This window comes from Cygnus olor, chromosome 5 (assembly GCF_009769625.2).
Source record: "Cygnus olor isolate bCygOlo1 chromosome 5, bCygOlo1.pri.v2, whole genome shotgun sequence".
In the NCBI taxonomy this organism is placed as follows: domain Eukaryota; kingdom Metazoa; phylum Chordata; class Aves; order Anseriformes; family Anatidae; genus Cygnus; species Cygnus olor.
The window spans coordinates 64,081,541-64,105,312 of record NC_049173.1 but is presented as its reverse complement, the minus strand read 5'-3'; the positions used below and the strand labels follow the sequence as shown (position 1 = coordinate 64,105,312).

The 23,772-nt window shown below is 40.1% G+C and overlaps 1 long non-coding RNA gene across 4 annotated transcripts in view; it reads left to right on the top strand.

Moving 5' to 3' along the window:
• The first annotated feature begins 3,808 nt into the window (after positions 1-3,808).
• LOC121071530 overlaps positions 3,809-23,772 on the top strand; it is a 57,507-nt gene continuing 37,543 nt past the window's right edge. For 3 of the 4 annotated variants that reach the window (XR_005820672.1, XR_005820673.1, XR_005820671.1), the window contains exon 1: positions 3,809-3,944. This is a non-coding gene — a long non-coding RNA (uncharacterized LOC121071530). The remainder of the gene's footprint in view (positions 3,945-23,772) is intronic. The other variant, XR_005820674.1, reaches the window with a different exon arrangement.

Sequence of the window (23,772 nt, the reverse complement as noted above, 5' to 3'; positions counted from 1 at the left end):
TTTTTATCATTTATTATTTCAGTTGTTAAAATCACACATCTGATCAAATACTGATATTCATGACAAATTTCTCAGCCTCGGAATAAAAAACAAACATAGCTATTCCCTATGATACTGAATGTTTTTCTAATTCAAAGAATACATCTCACAGACTTATGTCATGTTAGCAGATTTTCCATTTTTGCCATCAAAACCAAGTGCTGCTGTCCATAAGGTCACGTATAACTTAGCAACTTACTGTGGAGTACCACAGATGTTTTAGCTGTAGTCAGAAAGGCATCAGTTTAAAAATATTTCTTTCCTGTCCTAGGTAAACTGCATGTTACATTATGATTTTTCAAATATTTCCTGAAAACACAGTTCTGTGCAAATTCTCCACTTTTTCTTGTCTTAGACCAGAGAGGTGAAGACCTCTCAGACATCACAATTTCACAGTGAAACATGCATTTTTGCTTTGTTTCACATTAAATTAATGTGGTACTTTCAATAAGGATAGCATTCCTTGTTTGATGGTATCTCAAGAGAACTTGGTAACTGTTTGGAAAAATAAGTATGTGCGACCAAAGCAGACAAGTATCGTTCAGTTTATCTTAGGATTCCAGTCCATTGTTTTCTATTAATTTTCATTATCACTCTGAGTCACATGAAGGTGTGGTAAGGCCTTCAGTGACGCTTGAAATTACAAGTAAATGTGTTACTGCTATGACTGGTCTGTAGTAGAAGTTAGATTTTAGGTTAACCTTTGTGTATATTCTCTTCTCACCAAGTCTGGATGAAAAGAGATTATGAAGGCTATAGAAATCAAAATGTAGACGCACAGGGGCAAAGCAAACCCTGGCTGGTATTTAGTGCCAAACACAGCAAGGAGCGGATGCCAATGTAAAACAGAGATTGAAATAGCACATGTAATAAGCAGCTTACTGCTGGTTTGTCTGTTGGACAGATGATGAGAGAAAGAAAAAGGGAGGTGACAGAGCAGAGTGTAAGAAAGCTCATACCTGGAGATGGGAAGAAATGCAGGTAAGCAGGCTGTGGAACTGGGTCCCATAAACCTGCATCTCCAAATTGTAGTAAATGAAATCTTCCAGCCTCCTTTACCTTAATCTGAGCAGTTGCATTATCTGTTCACCGAAATCTCCCTTTATGCTTGTCTCACTCCCTGGTTGATATCTCTGACCTTTACTTGTCTGATCATATCTGAATTTAGATGATAAATTTTTGAGAAGCAGAGATTGGTGTTAACTTGTTCCCTAGAGGTGTCTAGAATATTTCCAGGTACTATAATGTTATTAAAGACAAAAGGGGAAAAGTCTTTGTTTTTCAAAGTGCTCTGAAACTAGGGGCTAATTCAAGTTGTTATACCTATATTTTGGAATTTTGGAGCATGGGGGAACAGTGTTGGTGATTGAGTTTGGTCTGGCATAAGGGATAAGGAGCCACTTCTTAAAACTGGGATCTGAGCCTGGATTTCAGACACTCTCAGCATTTGACATATGATTATCACTCTTTGGAACTAGATGAACAGCACTGAGGAAAGAGGTTAACATGAAGCCAGCAGCAAGTGAGCTGAACCCCAGTCATTGAAAATACCATTGATAATACTGCTTTAAGTGTATTTCCAGTAGAACATCCCAGCTTTGTTTATCAGAAGCAGTCTCAGCCAAATTATTATCAGCTGCTGGAGATGGGTGCAAAGGATGCACTGTCAAGTCTCTACTTCAATTCCCAAATTTGGGCCATTCTTTCCATGATGTAACAAACATAGTTCTGTGTTAGGTGGATGTTCTCAAATGTGGAATAATTAATTATACATTTTTTTGTATTATTACAGGATAAGATAAGTAGAATATGGATGCCGTTGGTTTAATGCTTAATTAATTGCTTTGTCTGTTGTGTAACCCAAAACAATCTGGTTACAAGTTTTCTTGCCCTTTCATCAGTGTAGCTGAGCATGAACTACTGTTGGGGACAGCACAGAATGTGAAGTTGGCTAGTGGGCTTACCAAAAATTGCTAGCCCGTTGCTGTGTAAGGTAATTGTTGTAAATATTATTTTGAGCTATTATATAATTAATACTGTTTCCTGTAACAATGAGAGAATTCATAGTGGTTTATTTGAAATATGCATAGCACACATAAAATTAAATCTTTGGTGCATATACTGAATGTTTTCCAAACCAGAAACCGTGCAGCCAACATGCCTCTTCCATTTTATGTGCATAGCAAAGAAGCAAAACCGGGAAGTGATACGCCAGTAAAAGTGGGCCCAAATGTCACTTATCAGTGTTCATAACTACTTGAGGAAAGTAATGCTACTTAGAACTATTATATTTACTCCTCTTAAACAAACTTGGTAGGTAATATAACCACTTGATTTTCAGTAGTCTGCTAATATGTAGTCAAAGCAACCAGAGCTTTTGTTGCATTAAAAGCTGTCTCTTTTAAAGACACAAGCACAGTGTTAATGCACTAGACTTTGTAAGAAGAAAAATAGTCTACAGCCCTTGAAAAAGATGACAAAACACCATGCAGCATTTCTTGCAAAATCAGAAATGACCATTATCAAACTCTGGTTTGCAAGGCTCAAAGAGAATGGGAGAAGAGAGAAAAACCTGTAGTCCTTTTTGGAGAATAAACTTGGATAGCAGCTGCAAAGAGAGATGTGATGTCTTCAGGAAATAAACAGTCATATTTGCCAACATCTGAATTAATCGCTGCTGGATTGAAGAAAAAAAAAAGTCAACATAGTATAATTTTTTTCTTAAATTTGGAATTCTGAATTTCTAAATAAAAATTGTAGGCCTTTGTGAGAGGGAATATATAAATATAACACAGCATAATAAAAATTGCATAAAGTAGATCCTAAAACTGTTAGCTCTTGCCTTGTTACACCAGGTAGTGTTAAATGAGGAGAGGGACAGAGGAGCAAGGTGATTTAGAGCTGGCAGGACAGCAGCTAGGAAAAAGGAGAAAATGGAAAATTGTTTTTTACATAGAAAATTTAGAAAAGGGTCTCATGTTGCTTGGTTTTGCACAGGCTAGCAGAGAAATTAGAAGAGTGAAAGATTAAAAATCTCACGCCCAGTATAGACAGAAATTGCAGTATTTTTATCTAGGTTTGATTTGCTTGTTTGAATTGTGCTGCAGGAGCATGGAAAACCTTTCTTTGAAGGAAAAGACTGGAGGACAAACAGTGATGGAAAAATGTGTGATTTATGTTAATTTTAACATTTTAGTAGATGTTACTTGAATTAATACTTTGTTTCTCTGCAAGGGAAAAGAGGATTGTCATGAGGACAACAGATTATTGAAACCCTTGCCAGAAATACGTTCTGAATGGATGAAATGACAGCTTGTGCACCAGAGGAGTTGCCCTCGGATGGTGGCCCAGAACAACTGTTAATATGCAACACAATACAACCGCGTAAGTGTTGGAAATGGTTAACCAACATGAAAGTGTCTGCAGCTGTAAATGGCTCTGGCCAGCTGAGGGCAGGGACTGGCTGCTGGTTGTGCTTGGCAGCAGTGCAGGGGGACTGCTAGCCTCCACAAAGATTGTTAGAAGCCTTGAACTGAACAAACACAGTGAAAGAGAAACCCACCTAATGCATTCTGAAACACACTTCTCATGCCCAGGGGGGTTTACCCCTACTTGTTCTGAACCCTTCTCAGAAACAAGTGGGCCTGTGCCCAGCCCAGGTGTGCCTCATGTACAGTCCAGCTGGGGCAGCACACCCTGATGAGTGGCACCTGTGCCAGTAGCTGGGGCAGGGCTGCTCTAGACAAAGAAGGGACAGCAGTGGTGGCCATGTCTGTGACTCTGCATTTGTTCCTACCTCAGCATCAGAAAGGTGATAGACCCTGAAAGGAGCAGGCCATGGTATGTCGCTGGGTGAGTCTGCCTCACATGCAGCAGAACTCCTCTGAACCTTGACTGAAAAGCAGGTAGGAGCTGGTGTGTGTGGCATGTAACCCCGTGCTCTAAATGTTGTTTTACCTATGGGGGTTTCCAAAGTTGAGCTGGGGCCATGCTTTGGAGGGCAGTGTTGGAAGTTTTGATATGATGATGATGTAATTCCTAGAAGTACTGTTCTCTAGAAACTGCTAAAACAGGAAGGGCTTTTGAACAGTAATAGTTTGGCATGTAGCGATCTGTTAATGTGGTATTTCAGGAACATGGTATTGGTTTGCTTGAGGTTATGTTCTATTCTGGATGATTTGTGTGCAAGCCATGTTGGGAAGATATTCTGAGATGTTTTTTGTGTCAAAGGACCTACTACCTGAAAGGAAGGAACTCTCCAGTGATTTTTTTGTGTGTGCGTGCATATGTGCTGTTCGGCATGTCACCTCCAGCTTGCTTTGTAGAGAGTTTTAACAAAACAGTACGTGATGTGAGACTCAAATGCCATGATCCAGGTAATGAACTCTTCCCTGAGAAAGGAAGTTTCTACCTACTATTCAAATAGCTGTTCTAAGACTAGCTGCATAACTTGGCAGGTGGCGTTTAAAAGACATGTTGCACCACTACCAGTACATTTTATGCAGAGTTATTAAAGATATGTGTGGATTCTGCATCCTGCTTAGGCTGCGTCTGTGTCAACTTCGAGGTAAATTCAAAATAGTTTTACTTTCCTTTAAGTGATAATAACTAGAGCTTTGCAAAGTCCTAGCAAAAACTGATCTATGCTATAGAAATAGAAGCAAGCCAAAAAGTAGTTGCAGCTGTTGTTAACTACATCGTTACAGGTTTTGGTTACATTTGTACCTCTGTGCAAAAGAAGCACTGCAGAATAAACAAATAAAAATCACACAAATGGGAGAAAGTAAGTACCATTAGGTCACTTTCAGCATCTGATTTTCACATTAAAATAGAATTTTTCTGTAACCAGTCCCAGCTCCCCAAAGCATTTTGTATAGATCAGCAATACCTCTGAATCTAATTATGTCAACTATGTCAAAAATGAAATACCAAATCTGCACATATGCTGAATGTGTTGAAATTATGCAGGATAAAAGAAAGTTTGGACATTGTGTTAATGTGACAGAATATTTTGATGTTGTAATTTGCTTAAAAAGCATGTGTAAATAATTGCTGCAGGAAGGTGCAGTGAAGTCAGAGTGACTGTTCGCAGATGCAAATATTTCCACCTCCCAACCAAAGATTACTGATTCATTTTGCAGTACAGCGTATTAGCAAGCATTGATAGGTATTCAGCTTTTTCCTGTTGTTAGCCATGTCTTCTCTGAAAATGTTCATGCTTCTGCCTTCTTGGAAAACATTTTTTCTTTTAATTGTTACTACTGTGAACAAGGAATCTCCTGTGCTCAGAGGAAGGGATAAGATGTCCCTCTCTGTGTTGGTCCTGGGAGTAGTATACTTGCATGCTTTGCATTTCATGCATTACATGTGTCACTAACATGTATGATGTACTGATTGAGACAATAGCTAAAAAAATAAATAGTAGAAAGTATGACATGACTTAGTATATGACCAACTAAAGAAATTCCCTATAGGTTGCAGGTGAATTGTGTAGGTGACTTCCATATATGTACATACCCCTTAACAGCTGGCTGTTCTGGGAGACAAGCAGTAAGATGAAACCTGCAGTTAGCCCTCTTCCTCTGTGCAGTGGGATAAGTGCATCATCTTAAACCCCTTTTTAAAGATCCCTCAGCTACTGTATTTTAATGATTGTAGCAATAGCTTCAGATAAGCCTACCATCTTAAACAAGGATCTTTCTTTGCATTACAGCAATACTTCTGGATGTAGCTGTCTCTCAGGAGGGATTGTTTGCTTTTCTCGTGGGCAATATTGTAGTCAACCAGAGCATTTCTCAGTGATTACATGAACATAAACAGCATATACTGGATATTACAGTACTTAGTTTGGCTCATACTTAACTTTCTGAATAGTATTGTCAACGATAAAAGTATTTGGAGTTCTCCATTTTCCTGGCATGCTGTTTGACAGGTCTGTTACTTTGTTGTCATAGGTAGCAAAATCCAGGAAAATGTGCAACTGAACAGATGTCCTGTCTATGGGACCAGGAAAAGGTCTATTTTTAGTTTGCTTTTTTTTTCTCTTGTTCCTGACCTCTTATTTTTGGGGTGAATCATGGTCTGCTTAACTCTTTGGCAAAGCTCACCCCAAGTTAACTAAGCAGAGATCTCAGACTTCAGGAAGGTTATTGTATCTGTTAAATTGAATTTGAGCTTTGGTAAAAAAGAAAGCAATACTTGCTATTATTATTGAAGTTGCTTTCCTTTTAGTAGCATACTTTGGAATCATGTCCTCTCTGGATCTACCATCATAATTTAAAAAATACTGTGTTTTGGAAAAGGAACAAAAATAATACATTTTAATAACAACAGGATGAAGGAAAACTTCGCTTGGGTTTGCAAGTGACAACATAAATTGCTTGTAATTGTATGGATTTATGATTTCACAACAGAAATGATGAGATAGTGTTTGTTGCAAGTAATAATCAAGATGAATATATCACGCAGGAATTATTTTCCTGCAGATTCAGCCAGTTTGATGTAGCTCTGCAGTAACGCAGCAACTATAGAAACTGGTTTGTATACCATATGCATTGTGTTCTGGTTATCTGTAAAATATGTACAAAGCTTTTATGTTGAAACCTTCTGCAGTCTTCAGTACACAGCCAGAGTGACCCTGAGATCTTGCTTAGGTGGGTTATGTTTACTATATTAAGCCCTTATTTAAAAAGACATAGCTCAAAATAGACTTGTAAAGTCGAATAGATGCATAACTTACAATGCAGCCTACATTTTTTTTTCCCCAGTTTTCTCTAGAACTATTTATAAGTAAAACATATTCCTAAAAGATGTCAGATCGATGTTTAATGTAATGAGGTATATCAAATTCACCACCCAGTATGATCACCAACTGCCCCTTTGAGGAGCGGGAGTTGGACTTCACAATCTCCAACCTTCACGATCTGCCTTCCCACCTCAGTCTTTTTGTGATCATGACAACTTTCCTTGGGTGTAGAGGAATAAAAGGGTGCATGCTGTTTTCCTAAATTCAGACTTGCCTTGCTTCTAACTTCTAGTGGTTACTATACTTTCTTCCACCAGGTTAGAAAGCCCTTTTCTACCTTCTGTTTTGTTCCCAGTGTAGTATACTACATATAGTAGTGAAAGTACATGTTTCTGAGAGCGCTTCTGCTATAAAGCAGTAATTCTAACAGCTTTTTCTTCTGAACTACCATCATTCTACAAATCTGGCCGTAGCCTGTTAATATTGCTGTCAGTGATACTAAACATTTTAAGATGGACAGCTCTTTTAATAGAAAAAGGAGATAAGCTTAAGCAGGTGTATGTTTGTTCTCCTCAAGTCCCATGCTGTGAGGTATCCACCTGGATACGTAATGCAACTCAGAAACATCCTCATGTCCAGGATCCAGTGCAGGGCTGAACTTGATGGATCCATCTGGTAGTTACAGACTAGGTGAACAGTTTGAATCCAATAAATTCTTTAAAAGCATAGAGAATTTAAGATCCAGTATTGTGGTTCAAGTCAAACTCTAGTGAAGCCATGTGATGTAACTTAGACCATTTTACGGTGAAGAAATTTAGTATTCCAAATATTTCTAAAAGCTAGTTAGTGTTTATGTAAGTTTGACAGTCTATGTAATGCAACATACGTCCTGTTCTAGCTTGGTTGTCAGCGTGGCTTGCCAGCAACATTTTTACTGTGGGAGTAAGATACGTAATACTTTAAAACTCAGTTTTGCCAATATCTCTCTGTCTCAGACCCTTTAGATGGAGACTTTTCATATGGTTTAGATTCACACACTGCTTTGTATTGGGCTTGGATTTGTATTGATCAGTCCTAGAGTCCTGCTTAAGTCTTTTAGTCTATCCTTACAATGTGTCACAGACATAAAATTGCTATGTAAGGACACCACAAAAATGCTTCTGTCTTTGGCAGCTGTGCTTTGCGTGTCGGAAGCATTTATTTATTTTACGTTTTTTCCTTTTGAGTAGCCATTATTTAGACTGTAGAAACAGTAGCAGTTCGTCCCTTTAACTCTGCCTTTGATAAAGTTAAAACCATTGCTTCTGAAGGATATGAGGCTCTGTTCATTGGAAAGAATTTGGCAATTTTTGTGCACAAAGCAGCTCATTCTTACACAGGGTAAAAAGCCTTGTTCATTATAAATTCTGTAAGACCCAGAGTTATGTTGGTTGCTGTAATTGCTATGAAGGGTGATACAGCAGCAAGAATGCACCAGGTATAAGCAACTTGGTTTTTTTAGTTTTTTGTTTGTTTGTTTGTTTGTTTTTCCCTACCTGTGCCCCCCTTTGCTGACATACAGAGCAAAAGGATCTTCCTGGTGTATATGAGCTCTACTAGCTAACGCCTGAATTGGTTCTATAAGTGTGTTAAAACACTGAGCTTCACAACAATCCCAAGCAACACTACAGGCTGGGAGATGAGTGGTTAGAAAGCTGCCTGGAGGAGAAGGACCTGGGAGTATTGGTTGATAGCTGGCTGAATATGAGCCAGCAGTGTGCTCAGGTGACCAAGAAGGCCAACAGCATCCTGGCTTGCATAAGAAACAGTGTGGCCAGCAGGGCGAGGGACGTGATTGTCCCCCTGTACTCGGCTCTGGTGAGGTCGCACCTCGAGTACTGTGTTCAGTTTTGGGCCCCTCCCTACAAGAAGGACATGGAGGTGCTCGAGAGAGTCCAGAGAAGGGCAACGAAGCTGGTGAGGGATCTGGAGAACAAGTTTTATGAGGAGCAGCTGGCTGAGGGAGCTGGGATTGTTGAGCCTGGAGAAGAGGAGGCTCAGGGGCGACCTTATCACACTCTACAGGTACCTTAAAGGAGGCTGTAGCGAGGTAGGGGTTGGTCTATTCTCCCACGTGCCTGGTGACAGGACGAAAGGGAATAGGCTAAAGTTGTGCCAGGGGAGGTTTAGGTTGGATATTAGGAAGAACTTCTTTACTGAAAGGGCTGTTAGGCATTGGAATGGGCTGCCCAGGGAAGTGGTTGAGTCACCATCCCTGGAGGTCTTTAAAAGACATTTAGATGTAGAGCTTAGTGATCTGGTTTAGTGGAGGACTTGTTAGTGTTAGGTCAGAGGTTGGACTAGGTGATCTTGGAGGTCTCTTCCAACCTAGACGATTCTGTGATTCTGTCATTAACATCTGTGAGATCATCTTTCTCTTCCTCCCATTCCCCAGAAAAAGATCATATACTTTCTCATGTGCTGAAAACTTTTAAAAAAAAAAAAAAAAAAAAAAAAAAGTTGGGAAATTGTTACATTTGCATTAGAAGAAATACTGGTGTTTTTGGTGTTTCCTTCATTTCCCCAGACCCAAATTCAAAGGCATCAAGTAAGCCTTATGATTAAAAAAAAAAAAAATCCATAAAAGCATAGTTAAGTAATACAGTGTTAGTGTTAGACTTCTGACATTTTTAGAATGTCCTCCAGAAACTTCAGCAAAATATTCAATCTCAATATAACTTTCGTACTAGCAAATGATCTGCACTGCATGCTCTTTGATAAAAACAAGTAATCATAATTTCTCACTTCATAATTCTTAAAAAATAAAAATAGGTCTTTTGAGGACTCAAAATAATTCCTATTTAACTTGCTTAAGTCTCCCATATATCTTCCCAGATGATAGCTATTTGTTTTTATGCCAGATTTTAAAGTAGCTGTAAGATTGGATTCCAAAATGTCAATGCCATTTTAGAATACACGTCAGATTTGGGGCAGGGGATAGGGATGGAGGGAGCAAGAACAAGAACATAGTTTGATTTCAGAGAACTTCGCCACATTCACGTGGTTTGGGACATACCTGAGATCATGTTTCATTAGTTTTTGGTAATAAATTGAGTTTAGTTCTACTGTTACAAATTATGCTGATCTAACCTTGTCTAGATGATTTTTCTCCCTTAAGAACTTACTCCATCCCCCATATCCAAAGATTAAATATATTGTTATATTGGATATGGATATTTATTCTTCAGCAGTGCCTTGTGAAATCTTTCACAATGTGGTTTACTTGGGAGCAAACCATCTGCACCTAATTCTGTTTCTTGTTTTCAATTTGTTCAGGAACTATTATTATAAATTCTTCAATGTGAAAATGGTTAAAATGTTGTAAAAGCCAATGACTTTGTCCTCTTTTTGCCTTTATCAGTAACCTCATTTAGTGAACAACATTGCTTGCTGGGATATGTGAGTAGATGAAACTTTCTCTTTCTTCAGTGATTACCCAGACTGATTCCCTTACTGTTCGTGGCTGAGATGGTCGTAGTTCACAGCCTCTACCAGCAGCCCAGCTTCCTCTGTGTTCTCTGAGCAACTGACACCTACCCTGCCCAGAAGCAGAAAGGACAGTAGAATAGCCATACTTCACTTCCTTTCTACTTTTGATAGTGAGGCACCCTTCATGGTTCAGGTACCCAGACATTGGTTTTATTTTTATTTGGTTTTGTATGGATCTTTCCTATGGTAGGAGGGGAGAACAAGCAAAACCTTAAGATGTACCATCTTTCTTTAAAACTATCCTTATTCTAGAAAATTATTCCAGAGTCATCTGGGAAGTGAAGGAGTTTTTTCCTGCATAATACTCCAGTGCTTGCCCTCAAACCTAACATGCCTGGATATGCCTCATCAAGTGTCACGGACTTTGAAGGCTACTAAGAAGTGGAGAAAAAGTTGTCAAATTAAACACATTGGTACAGGACTAAGTAGGCATCAGAGGGGAAGCTGTATGAAGTCTTCAGGCAGTTTTGCTTTTGATTAGTGTACAGTTCCATCCTGATCTCCTGAGCCATTTGTGTTCCTGTTCTCACCTGCAATATTTGTTTGGGGCTCACTTGTACAGGTGCTGTAGGCCTGAGAAAGACCGCTCTTCTAATTAGGTACCAGCTTTACACAGCGTATGTGATAGTTTCTAAAGAAGCTTACCTCATGTGGCAGGGCATTTTCAAGATGAACCTTTTAAAATCATGTGTGCTCAATCCTCTTGTGAATTAGAACACGAGAATCTCAAGCAACATTGAGAAGCATGGAGACATCCTGAGGGAAACAATAGGTAGCTTAAGAGCTCTATTTTTCCACTTATTCATGGAGAGGGGATAATGATACTCAGTCTGTAGTGTAGATATGTTGTATGGCTGAAGGCTTCCTTAATACTAGAAAGTGATAAATCTTCTGGGAAAGCTCTAATGAAAGTCTATCGATAGACTGAAGCATTTTATTCTACAAAAGGCGGTGTATGTGTTGGGGGTGCAGGGGGACTGATAGTCTACAGGTTTCGACAGCGTAACTGTATGTTGCTACTGTCCTGTTCCCTAACTAGGGGAATGCTGGACTCTGCTGCATAATTAATGAAATGTACATTTTCTTATATAAAATGCAGAAATGCCCTTTATTTTTTAGGACAGGAACTTGGATTAATTGTCTGCAAATTTCCTTTCAGAAAGTCATGAGTGATTTCTAACCATGTGGTGATTTTCAAAAACATCCAGTACTGCAACCTGAAATGCAGCTCTAGTACAGAGCTTACTTTTAGTGTTATTCTAGTATCTTTTCTCAAGGGTAAACGTCAGATATCATTATGTAGGTTATCGAACAAAAATGCCGTGACCGTATCAGCAGAGGGAAGTGCACGTTCTTTTGCTCTGTTTTTATTTATAGCTTGATAATGAATTCGGAATTGTATTTAGCTTTCCATGGAGCCACAGTTGTGAGAATAGATAGAAATGCAAATGTTCTTGTTGAAAGCAGCAGCGAGTATGTTTTTTGCTTGTTAACTCAAATGGAACTTAATTATGCTGGACGTATATTTACTGCTGTTCTGAACTGAGGTCAGCAAGACCTGGCATTGTCAGAGTAGTTTTTGATTTGGTTACTACAAAATGATTTATATAGGTGAAAGAAAAACTTGTTTTTGTTTTGAGTCCTGGGCCTCTTGATACAATTTGATTAGTATCTTGAGAGCATAGTTCTTGGTATAATCAAAGTATTTAATTATAAATCTCTGTCCTTTACATTTCTGCAAACTAGCTTGATAGATGAAAACTTCTACTTATAAATATTTTCTCTGTTTAAGAGAGATTGCAATTGTGTATACCCTGGTTCCATTCAAGTTCACTGTAGAGAAAGTTAGAAATGTGCATCAGTTGGATCCAAACTTTTTCAAATTTCAGGAATTCTCCTGAACGCATCCAGGGCTTCGAGGGGAAGGAACTGTGAAGTTCAAGTTCAGACCCAAATGTTTGTAAAGAAAAGGCACAAGTTGTAAGCCCTGTGATAAATGCTGTGATGAGGGAGAGATGTCCAATTAGAGCTTCTTGAAGTTCACTGTTAATGATCATAATAGTTTATCAGACTGCATTAATATGTATGTCACGAATCATCTTGAATCATGAAACTGACCATTTACTTCCAGGAAAGGAAGTTTATGGGGCAAAGCAATCTTGTTTTTCCATATATCTTTTAACACCCAAGAATGTTCTGGCACATGCCTTGCAGCCTTTCTGCAGTAACAGGCCCAAGTCACAGTGAGCAGAAAGCACAGTCAGACTCTGACCTTGATGAGGAAGCTGATCTTTTTGTTACACCATGGTTTGTCTAGAGGAGCCCAAGCCTTGTACTCTGAGGGTGGCATTTTCCTTATTTATTTGTTCTTTGTTTAACCCTGCATTTTTATGTGCTGGCTGCAAGTCAGTCATTGCTCAGCCAGCAGCTGTACTGGCCAGTTTGAAGAGTCACTAAATTGAACTAAAATGTTAGTTTGTTCGTTTTTAAGCTTCCAAGGATTTCCAGCAGTAAATCTGGAAAATGCATCTAATCCCACTGAAGCATTCTTCAGCTTTTTTGACATGAGGGATCATGTGGTGGCCATTGTGATTTGTGTGCGGCGGTGGAGTCTCTGGGACACAAACCAGTGATTAGGAGCTGTGTGGTTTGGGGGGAAAGGGGAGAGTTTGTTTGCAGTTTCTGGGTTAGAGAAGGAAGGCAGTTAAACTTCATATTAATGAACTGGCTAGAGGAAACAGACCCAAAATCCAAAAATCCTGCCAAATATTAACTTTTTGTTGATGGTAGAATTTGTTCAGTTTATACACCTGCTGCAGAAGTGCTTTTTTGTTGGAAGTTGGCTTATTTCCAGAGATGAGTATAAGCCTTTGGGCAATAAGAGAATAATAAAGAGAAACAAAAACAAAATTGCAAGCATCTGTCCGTGATGATTTATTCGTGTTTTCATCCACATTGAAAGCAAATGTTTTGATTAATTGCTGCAAGTTTACTTCTCTTGTTTTCCTTAACATTTTTCTTTATTATTAGATTTACATCTTAATACAAAGTCTACTATATATTTAGGTATATTGTTATGCGTATAACAATATAATCAGAAGCAAAGATGAAATTTGAGATAGCTACTAAGATACAATAAATTAATGGTTATCAAATTTGTTTTCAGATCCCTAGTGCCTCTTAACTTTGAAAGGCAGAAAAACAAAATTTCATCAGAATTTTGTTTTTCTTGTCGTAGATGGTAGTTTCTGTGGTGCTAACAGGAAGGTTGATGATGGCAGAATTGAAATTGGGAAGAAAGGGGGGGGGGGGGGGGGCGGGAAATAGTTGTGATTTCTTAAAATGAAATGAAAGACATCTTCTGGCATTGTACTATACCTTTCTGTCCATAGATATGTTACACAATTTAGTCTTCTGGCTCAAGAATGATCTTGCCAAATAAACCAAAGAGGGATTTGAGAACTTTGGTCCGATGCTGTAATTCCTTGTGAACTTAGACTCTCTGGCTGGTGCAGGAAAACTGGAAGGCCTCTGTGAAGAAGCAAACAGATCTCTTGCTAGGCTTTTTATTTATTTATTTTTAAGTGTTCTGAACTGGTGCATCCAGTTTGGGGCAGAAGCTAAGGAAAATCTGAAGTGTTATTACCTGGAATCTTATGAGTTGTTTCCACAAAATTCATGCAGTTATATGTTTCGTATACTGGAAGAAATATCAGCTGTTGGGTGCTTCTCTTTAGAAAAATGCCCAGCTCCTAACATCCTTTCTGATCTGCCCACTCTAAGAGCTTTCACAGTTGCTGATGTGAAAACAAGCAGCTCTTTTCCTGAGGATCTGAAATGAGCAGGGTGACGCTTCCTTTTTTCTTCTGTCTTGCTGGGAAAGGGTAGCTGGCTATGGCAGCATGCACCAGCTCCTGCCCGCTGTCTTTCTGGGGGGACCAGCCTCTGTTTGGCCCTCCTGATGCGCAGAGGGGACTGCAGAGGCAAGTTGCGTCCGGGCTTACCTTTGCTCTCATGGACAAGCTAAGTAATTCTCCCCAACTGATGTGATCCACCGGAAGTAGCGCTAATTTATTTAAATGAATAGCACATCTGACTCTCCTGTTTGCTGTCTGAAAAGCTGGATCCCATTTTCCATGGCCTCACTCCTCCCTTCCACCCCCGCTCTCTCCTCCTTCCCCCAGAGGAGGACAGCGCTGCCATACGGCATAGCAATCCTCAGTGCTGGAAGTGGCCAGTTCAGGACAACTGGAAAGGAATTTGAGCCATTACTGGAATTCTAATCTCAGACTCTTCTAGAAAGAGCTTAACAGCTTTTTGCTTGTCCTCTTGGGTCTGATGTTTGACAGGAAATGAGTTTGAAGGGTTCAGGAGCAGGTCACAGAACTCGCCTTGCTGCCAGCTGCTCTGCCGACCTTAACAGTGTGTTTGCAGAAATCTGATACACTTGCTTATTATTAAAGCCTTTTCTCTGAGAAAAGTTACTTCCAAAGCCAGGTCCTACCAGACGTATTGCTAGCATATTGCATCTTTGCCTCTCTGAATTCTTCTCCACTGACACTTGTTATGACCTAAGACTCTAGCCATGTGAAAAATGCTGTTTTGTAATTCAAGGCAGAGTGAACAATTGTGTTTGCAGGCATGTTTATGTTTGTCTTTTGCAGCACTTATTTTGTTTGTCCTTCATTTGCCCATCTGTGGGATCTCAAAGAAACACAGATACTTTCCTGATCTCACATAATTAACGTTAGACTTCATGAAATACCTCAGATCTGGTCTCAAGAAAGTAATTTTAATGGATGGGCCATTTCCTGTGTAGCAGCTGAGAAGTATATTCCCAAGCATATTTAAAAATAAAGCAACCTCCATACTCTCTTGGAATCCTACTGGCAAGTGAGTGTTGTTCAGACTAGTACGAAGTTCAAATAGGCCATGGAGACTGATGGCATGTCCCTCTTTCTTCATCATGTTTCTGATTTAGAAATTGCTTTTTTAAAATCAAAAAACATCATAGCAGGGCAGATCAGATCAGGACAATGTGGAAGCCCAGTAAAGAGCTACACTGGCAGTAATATTGCAACTAATACTGAAAAGCTGTAGCAGAAGTACCCTTGATCACCTGCTTTGGGAGTGCTGTGTCTTCCCAAGAGGACAGTTTAGCAGCTTCGTGTGTTTCCTGTACAAGTACATGTTTATAGAGGGATCCTTCAACAAGCCTGCCATTTCTACCCAGGAGGCTCGGTTTTCCCCTCTTCTGCCCCATTACCCAAGAAGTATAGGTGCTTTTGCAAAAAAATAATTAAAGAGATTAAATGAAAATAACACAAAATATATCAAATAAATTGGTTATATCACTGCAATTTTAGCATCTTTGTCTTTTTATTTCTCTCTCAGCTCATTGCTTTGGTACAAATTTGGCTCATTTGCAGTTTCTGCTGCTTTAATATGTTGATCAGTTTGTGTTTCAGTTCAGCCTTCTCAAGTGTCTGCTGTCTCTCCAAATCAGTATGTCCTGGGAAATTAAATGTGTGCAAATATACTGACAAAAAACAGACACACAGAATACAGAAATGTACCATTATTTTGACTTTTTAGTTTAACTGTTGAAAAATCTTCCACAAATCCTGAGAAATAACTGAAGCGGGCTTGCAAGCTCAAAAGAACTATCATTCCTGGATAATGGCTGCTTTGGCACTAATCATTTGTGGTTCCTGCCCCAGTTTGAAAATGACTATGTAAGCCAGTCTACTATGAAATGCAGAGTTGAACAGTTACCCCCCTGATTCCGCAGAATGATTACCAGACTTGATAGCAATGAGTAAAAATAGGGTGTTCTTTCTGTTTCAGCACCATATATATACAATTCTCTATAGAATGGGAAGGCATAGGCACAGCCAGGAATTAATAACAATTAGGATTCTGACTCAAAATATTTCTGGTTTCCTTGTCGTCCTTAGGGGTTCTTAAAAGCCCACCTTACTGTTCCTAGCTACACTATTTGAGAGAAGTTACTTCTATCTTAACAGAAGATTTCTTAAGAGAATACTTTTGTTTGTTTTCTTTTTGTAATTGCTGAAGGATGCCTTAGTGAGATAGGCCTTATTAAATGATCTCCTTCCATAAACCGCTATTTTTGAGGCCTGTTTTGAGGAGAGACATGGGGCATGATTTGTGTTTCATAATTATGAACAGTTTGTTATAAAGAAATTAATGTATCTGTTAGTACATCAAAATTGAAGTTGTAATGATACCTCTGTGGTAATGTTGGACCTATCTGGAAGAGGATCTGAATGTTTCAGCTGTCCAAAGACAAATGTTTAGTCTCCAAAATTAAAAAAAAAAAAAAAATCAAAATGTTCTAAATTAATAAATTGCTTCTGTCTCATACCTTGAGAATATCATATCCTTCTCATTTTGGTACGGAAATGGAAAAGCTGATTTGTATTCATCTGTAGGTACCATCAGAGATGGGAAACATGGTGGAAACACCAAAGAGACTGAAGTTTGGCTTAAGTACAGCAGAGTGAAAATGAAGCAATTGGAGGATAGCCAGTTTAATGTTAGAGGAAGAGAGACAAAACCTCATTGCAGTAATCTAATTTTTACAGCAGGTATATAGTGACAAAAGCTAATAGCCTGGTTCTGGGTTACTGGTGACCTGCTGAGACAAGGACACAATACAAGGTCCTTTAGACCATTTTAAATTGGCAGTGGCTTTGTAAAGGTGTGAGAATCCAAACATGCCAACTCCTTAGTCAAGGGATAGTCAACCTTCCTGACCACTAAACGAAAATATCTGTGACAGGGGCCACAGGACTTGTTCTATATCTATATATTCAAGATCTGAGGAAGGAGAATCAAAAGTTGCTCATAGATATGAGAGAGCAGTAGCTCTGTAGAGGCCATATCTTTCTGTTGCAGAGGCTGGGATTCTGCTTACAACTTCACTGTAATCCCTGGCTGAGCACAGCACTGTTGTGGCACTGTTCTCTGGACGCTGCCCTGGAAGCATCAGCCCCACAGGTTGCCTTCACTGCCCATGTGAACATAACTAGCTACCTTTTATCATTCTGTTGTTCCTCTGCATTGTAAAAAGTTAAGTGCAGTTTTTAAATTCCTCTCTACTTGCTGACTCTTTCCTTAAATTTTTAGGTGGGTTAGCAAAGTATACTGAGACAAACATGAAAAAGAAAGTTCAGCCTCAGAAAGGTTAAAAACGGGAATGTTTGTAGAGGACCTTCACAGCACAGGCAAATGCTTGACCCAGTGAAGTCACCTGGAATTGCTTCACTGCATAAGGTATTGCTTTCGGGGTTTCTTTTGCTTATGTTTTCATGGTTTTGTTTTTCTTAAAGCGGAGCATTCCATTTTTACCACAATGGAAGCTGAGAAACCAGTACTGTTCTTGACTGGGCCTTTGTTTCAGAATGTTCATATCAGAATTAAAAAAAAAAAAAAAAAAGTGTGACCCAAAAGATAATAACGATTCCAAGAAGCATAAATTTTCCACTTCTGGACAGAGTCCTGAAAAAATTTGCTTCTAAAGGCAGAATTTCAGGGGAAACTCCAAATTAGAGTCATCATTGACTCACAAGCCAAACAACTGTAAATGATGAATTAAAAGCAGTTTAAGACAAATCTACATACAAATTCTCTAGTCATTGTCATATACTATCAACTTTTCACATTAAAAGGTTCTCCTCACTGTTGTAAAAGAGCTACACAAAAATCAGAGGGAGGAAACAATGACCTCAAATTGCACATTTGATAACACTTTGTTTATAGTTCATCAGGATGGAGGGAAGGAATGGAACGCAATTTTCTATTGTCACCTCTAGTCATCCTGCGTGTGATTACAGTAAGTGGGTAGAAAAATTGTTAAATGCAATTGCTATTTTCTTAAATTAATGCTATTCATAACAATTCATCCTTGAGTGAAGAGGTTATATTCACTGAGTTTTTGCTGTCTCGTGGGGTCTGTAATTACCTTAAAGGAAAATGCTGTTTGTTTTTTTCTGAAACAAACTTGGTTCTCCTTGCACAGCTACTTTAGTAATCATCTCTTGTGGCCTGATCAAAAAATCCAGTGGAGCTGTAGTGGGAGTCATTTCATTGACTTCAATAAGCTCTGGATCAGACCCATGGGGAATGAAGAATGACTTTCTCCTAATCTCTTAAATTCTTCTCCTCTCTCGTTCCAAAGCGATTACAAAGCTGGTGAAATGGAAGGAATAGTTTCTCTTGGTCTCGTGCTCTTCATCAATCTTCGGGTTTATTTTAGGCTATAAATTGCCCTAATCATGGATGCTTTCTTGTTTTTCACTTACAGTGTTTAGCTGCAGAAGGCCAAAATGCATGTTTACTGCCCTTCTGCAGCTGCTGTTGTACTGAGTTTGTTTATCTGCACAGTGCCTGTCTGCTGTGGCTTCTTAGGTATTTCACAATCAGAGAAGCTCAAAACTCTTTAGTAGGGTTTTCAGATTGATAAGAGAACCAAACCACAATGTTCTGGGAAGGAATCTACCACATTGAAAAAGGTTGTTTATTTGCTGCTGTTGTAAAAGCATTGCTGAGGGCCAGCATCATAATAGCAATTTTCTGTGGCTGTGTTGTCTTGCGGCACTGCATGTCCCACTTCATTGTTGGCAGAGCACAAATGTGTGCAGCAAATGGTTTGCTTAAGGGTGAGTCCACAATACTAGTAAGATGATACATGCAGTGGTTTTATATAGTTGAACTGTATATCCATAAACATTGTGCAGTCGATACTGTGTCATTCTACAGGCAAAGTAGTTTTAGGTATGTATCACTACAACTGCCTGGCATTGCAGTGTTTCCAAACAAGTGCTGAGCTCTTTAGCAGGCTTCCCAAGATGCGGTACTGTACCCCTGCTATGTAAGATCCTGAGACTTCACATGCTGTGCATTGTGGCATCCAGCTGAAAGATGATGGAATTTTGAGGCTTGGAGTGAAATTTAAATTCCCATGGTTCTTCTTATCTCACATCCATCTCTTTTTTTTGCAACCTAGCCAGCGCCAGTTTCAAAACATTGGCAAGCACTGAGATGTTCATGGTGATGAATATAAACAGGCAGTTGCAAACATGTCTGAAGTCATGCAAAGTTTTCAGGATCAGGGCAATAAGGGCAGCCAAGGAGGAGCCTGACACCAAGCACACAGACTGCCCCCTGCCAGGACAGCCTTGCTCAGTGGATTGTGGTCTGTCTTGGGCAACCAGTGATGACTGGTAGCAGGTTAGTTTCACAGCTCTGGTATTACAAATTAAGGTAAAATCCCCTATGATCAAAGTCTCTTCAGAGCATGTACAGAAGTCATTTGAAGGGACAGCAGGGGATTCATTACATGAAGGCAGTTCTTCCTTTGACAGCAAGAGCATCATGCTCCTCCATCCTTAAACAACCTACAAGTTGTTCACTGACTATGCTGGGTAGAACAGCTGCCTGGCTGTTGCATAGGAGCTACGTGCGGCTGCCATGAAGACATTTTAGGCTGAGCAATACATAAAAGGTACTTGCAAGTCTGTGCATATGTAAGTCCCCAGGTTGTTTGATTTGCATGAGATGGTTGCTTATGCTTGAAGCCCTGGGAATAACTCCACAAAGAAGGACCCACCAAGCCTGCAATTGCTGTGAGAGTTTTTATGTATGCCTGTATTAAAGCATAAAGATCCTAAAAAGTCCCTTGTGCCATGCTCAGGTTCCTACATCCATGTGTGCAGCTCTTGCCCTTGCAATACCTCTGGCTGTGTCCCCCACTTCTACTGCAGAGGAGAGACAAGCTTGTTTGCTTTTTGCCTCCGTGTCAGGGAAGTCACCACCAATATTTACAGCAACTGCACAAGCTCTTCTACACAATCTTTTGTGAAAGAAGGAGCTGCAGCCATATGCACTGTATGGGGTGCCAAGGCTAGCAGACCCTGAAGGCAGACTTATCCTATAGTAGTTCAAAACACTGAGCAAATGTTGCTATGACTGGACTACAGTCACTCATGCTCCTGCTTTGAGGATTAGGACTGCTCATGGAAAAATGTGTGTTGTGCTTTGTTTGGAACTCATCCCACATGTTCATGTTGTGATGTATATCCTCCGTCCTCCCCTTAAGTGTGTGGCTGGAGTGGTGAACATGCAGAAATGCTTTATATGGGGGAGGGTTCATGCTTTGTACAAAAAGAGATTTCTAATAATAAACACATTTTGTGTGGGTGTGTGGTGAGTTGTTTGTTTGCTTGGTTTTGGTGTTTTTTCTAAAGAAATTATTTGTGAAAGTTCATAAGTATTTGTCCTCAATGCACATTGATTACTGAATGCTAGGGATAAGCTATCCTGCTGCTAGGGAGACAGCATTAAGGGCTCTCAAAGTGCCTGGAATGCTCTTTGCCCTCACCTCATGCAGAAATGCATGACAGCAGGCCAGACAGCAGTGTGCAGCATACTTAGAAGAAGGTGGTTATAGAAGCAGGGGCATGGAGAAGATGCCCGGGCTGCAGTGTGCAGGCTGTGGCAGACTCCTAGCATCTGAGTCCCTGGGCTGGAACTTGCTGCTGACTCTTCAACCTCTGTAGCAGCTGTGTCTGCAAGGCTACTTCTCTCTCCCCTGTTTCACTTCTGGAACCCTTTCCTCCACTGCTGCGTCTCTTTATTCGCCTCCTGGGATGTCCTTGTGAGCATTTTGAACGTGTCGTCATCTCTGGAGCTCTTCTTTTTCGTACGTAGATTGGATGAGTATTTGCTTAACGACAATAGCAGCCCTGTCCTTAGTTGCCATGAGATGTCAGCTGTTGGGGGGAAGGAAAAAATGAGCCATTGTAAGAATGATGCTTTCATGCCAACTGGAACAAAGAGCTTGGGTTGCTCCCCCTTCCCCCTTTGTTTCAGCTTTCTGGTTCTTCCCAGTCTTGGAGACAGCAGGACACTTTCAAAACCCTCTGCCCCTGAAGAATGGGGGATATCAGTCTACCTTGGAAAGAGGAGTTTAGAAAAACTCAGTGCAAAGCAGGCTAATGTCTGTGTCTGTTCTTACAGAGCATGTTGTGGCAAAGGGAAAACAATGGTGCCTGCAGAGGCAAGGTGATATCTATAAGTACGCTGATACTGGCTGTCCTTACTTGAGCAGGTATCTGTTTCCCAAAAGCTGGACAAATGTAGCTGTTGCATTGGAGTGGAAGGACAACACTCACTCCAAATGGTACAATCTGTATGAGTCACTTTGAGAGAACTGCGCTACTGTGCAATTCTCTTCCCTAATTTAGATTTCCTTAAATCTCTTTTTTGGTTCTTCTACCTTTCCCAACAACTGCAGTCAGCATGAATTGCAGAACAAAGTTAAGTGACCCAACAGTCCAGAAAGAGGTATGTGAAACCCCAGTTGTGCCTTGAATCATTTGTATTTTTGCAATCTCTGGCTGTTTTTTTGGTTTGGGGGTGGTTTTTTTTTAAATCCTTAGCAGCTTTTTTGCCACTATGGTTAGAGCATGTATTCCTGATTTGTTAGTATGTGCAGTGCTGCAATCCTGTTAGGTGACCTTTTAGGGTAGAGGTGAAGGGAGTGTCCAAAGGAAGATGGTGTAAGCATCCAGATCATGCGTGGTAGGACTGAGCAAGTGAAGCAGTCATTCTCACTCATTGTTAAGTGAGTGCTTTTTCCAGCACAGTGACTACTTAGAGTGAGAGATGCTGCCATTTTTTTCCTCTGGGGAAAAAAGGGTGATGATAATCTGTATGAATACAGCAGCACTTATAGTGTACCTGGAACCAGGTTTCCTTAGTGATAGCACTGTAAGAGCAAGAGGAGCTGTGACACAGTAGAAGCACTCCCACCTTTAGCTCTGTGGTGCACCTTGTTTCACTGACCAGCACCGTGGTCTTCAGACTCGCTCTTCTCTGGCTGAACTTTCTGAGATTGGGGGTTTCAATGTTAAATTGATCTTGTTTGGCTCCCTAATTACCTGCAGCGGGGACAGATTTTTTCCGTGACACCCGTGAAGTGCTGCAGTGGGCTTCATTGGAAGTATATCCTCATTCAGGATGCAGTAAGGTCTGGGTCTCTGTGAGCACTAGGGTCACCTGAGACTCTGCTCTACCCTTTTGGCCGTTGTTGGCACTATTATCTGGACAAGCACTTTTGTGGATGTGTTCCTCACGGTGACTGGAGCTTCAATGTGTCCTGCTGCCCACCTCTTCTTAGGACAGTGAAAACAAAGTCCTGGGTGCCGCATGGGGCAGGGGCACACGCCATGAGTGTTTGACCAGGCAAGATGGGGAATGCAACATAGCAATCAGAGATCCTCAAAACCAGATATTCTAAAGAAGGTCCCAGCAGCACTGTCTGTGAGGTGAGCTCCTGTTGGGATGGTAGTGGCATGGTGACAGGCCTGCTAATAAATGACACAGATTTTTGGAAAACCGGGGGTTGCCAGCAAGTTGGCACCAAAGTCTAGCTTTACTGGAAAGAAAACTGCTTTCCTTCTCCCTTGTGCACACCTGCTGGAAGACTCACAGGTAGCAACAACAAAATTTGAATTCACAAGCAGCGTTTGGAGAAATAGGAAGTATGTTATGTTTGTTTGAAGTGGAAAGTGTCTCTGATCAATGCATGGTAAATCACTGCTATAGATATGCCCTAAAAGATGATACGGTGTGGATTATATGGTCTGCTGATAGACTCCAGGCATGGGGTTATATTGAGGGTTTGTCATAGACTGACCATAGTTTAGACTTTATCCACTACAGGTTTAGGTCTGATTCCTAAAATTGTTACGTGCACATGTGATCCTTTCTCTCCCTGAAGCCTCATTAAGTGTGTATTTTAGTAAATTGCTTTATGTTTCTTATACAGTTGACTGACCCCTAGTGCTTAATGGAATTTTTGGTAACAGAAGTGTTGGAGCTGCAATGGGATGATGGATAGCATCAAACTGTAGGGCTGCTTGAGAGATGCATCAAATGTGAAGTGAAAACGTGTGCATATACGAGGCACAAACAGCCTTCACCAATACAAATAGTTCCCTATTGCCATATGAGTTAGTAAGTCACGAGAATTAATCAATAGGTTTATTCCAGGAAGTATTCTAGGGCTGAAGGGCAATATGATCATCAGCAGAAGGATATTGGTGCTGCCAGAAACCAAGCTGCAAGCTGCATAGGAATTTCAGAAAATGCACTCAATGATGTATTTGTAATGGCTTTACGTATTTGTAAAACTGTGGGATGAATTAATTATATTCCCAGTGCTTACAGTATACGGCAATCTGAGAAGATAATATTTTCCACTGATGATGATAATAAATGTGATATACATTAAGTAGTTAAAAATACTTGAGCCAAAATTCCATAAAAATTGGCAAGTCATGTATGGACAGTTTTTCTTGAAAACTGTCAAGAATGTGAACTGAAGGACAGTTGCTGGAAATCTGTATGTTTAGCTATGCTTCTAATGCTGC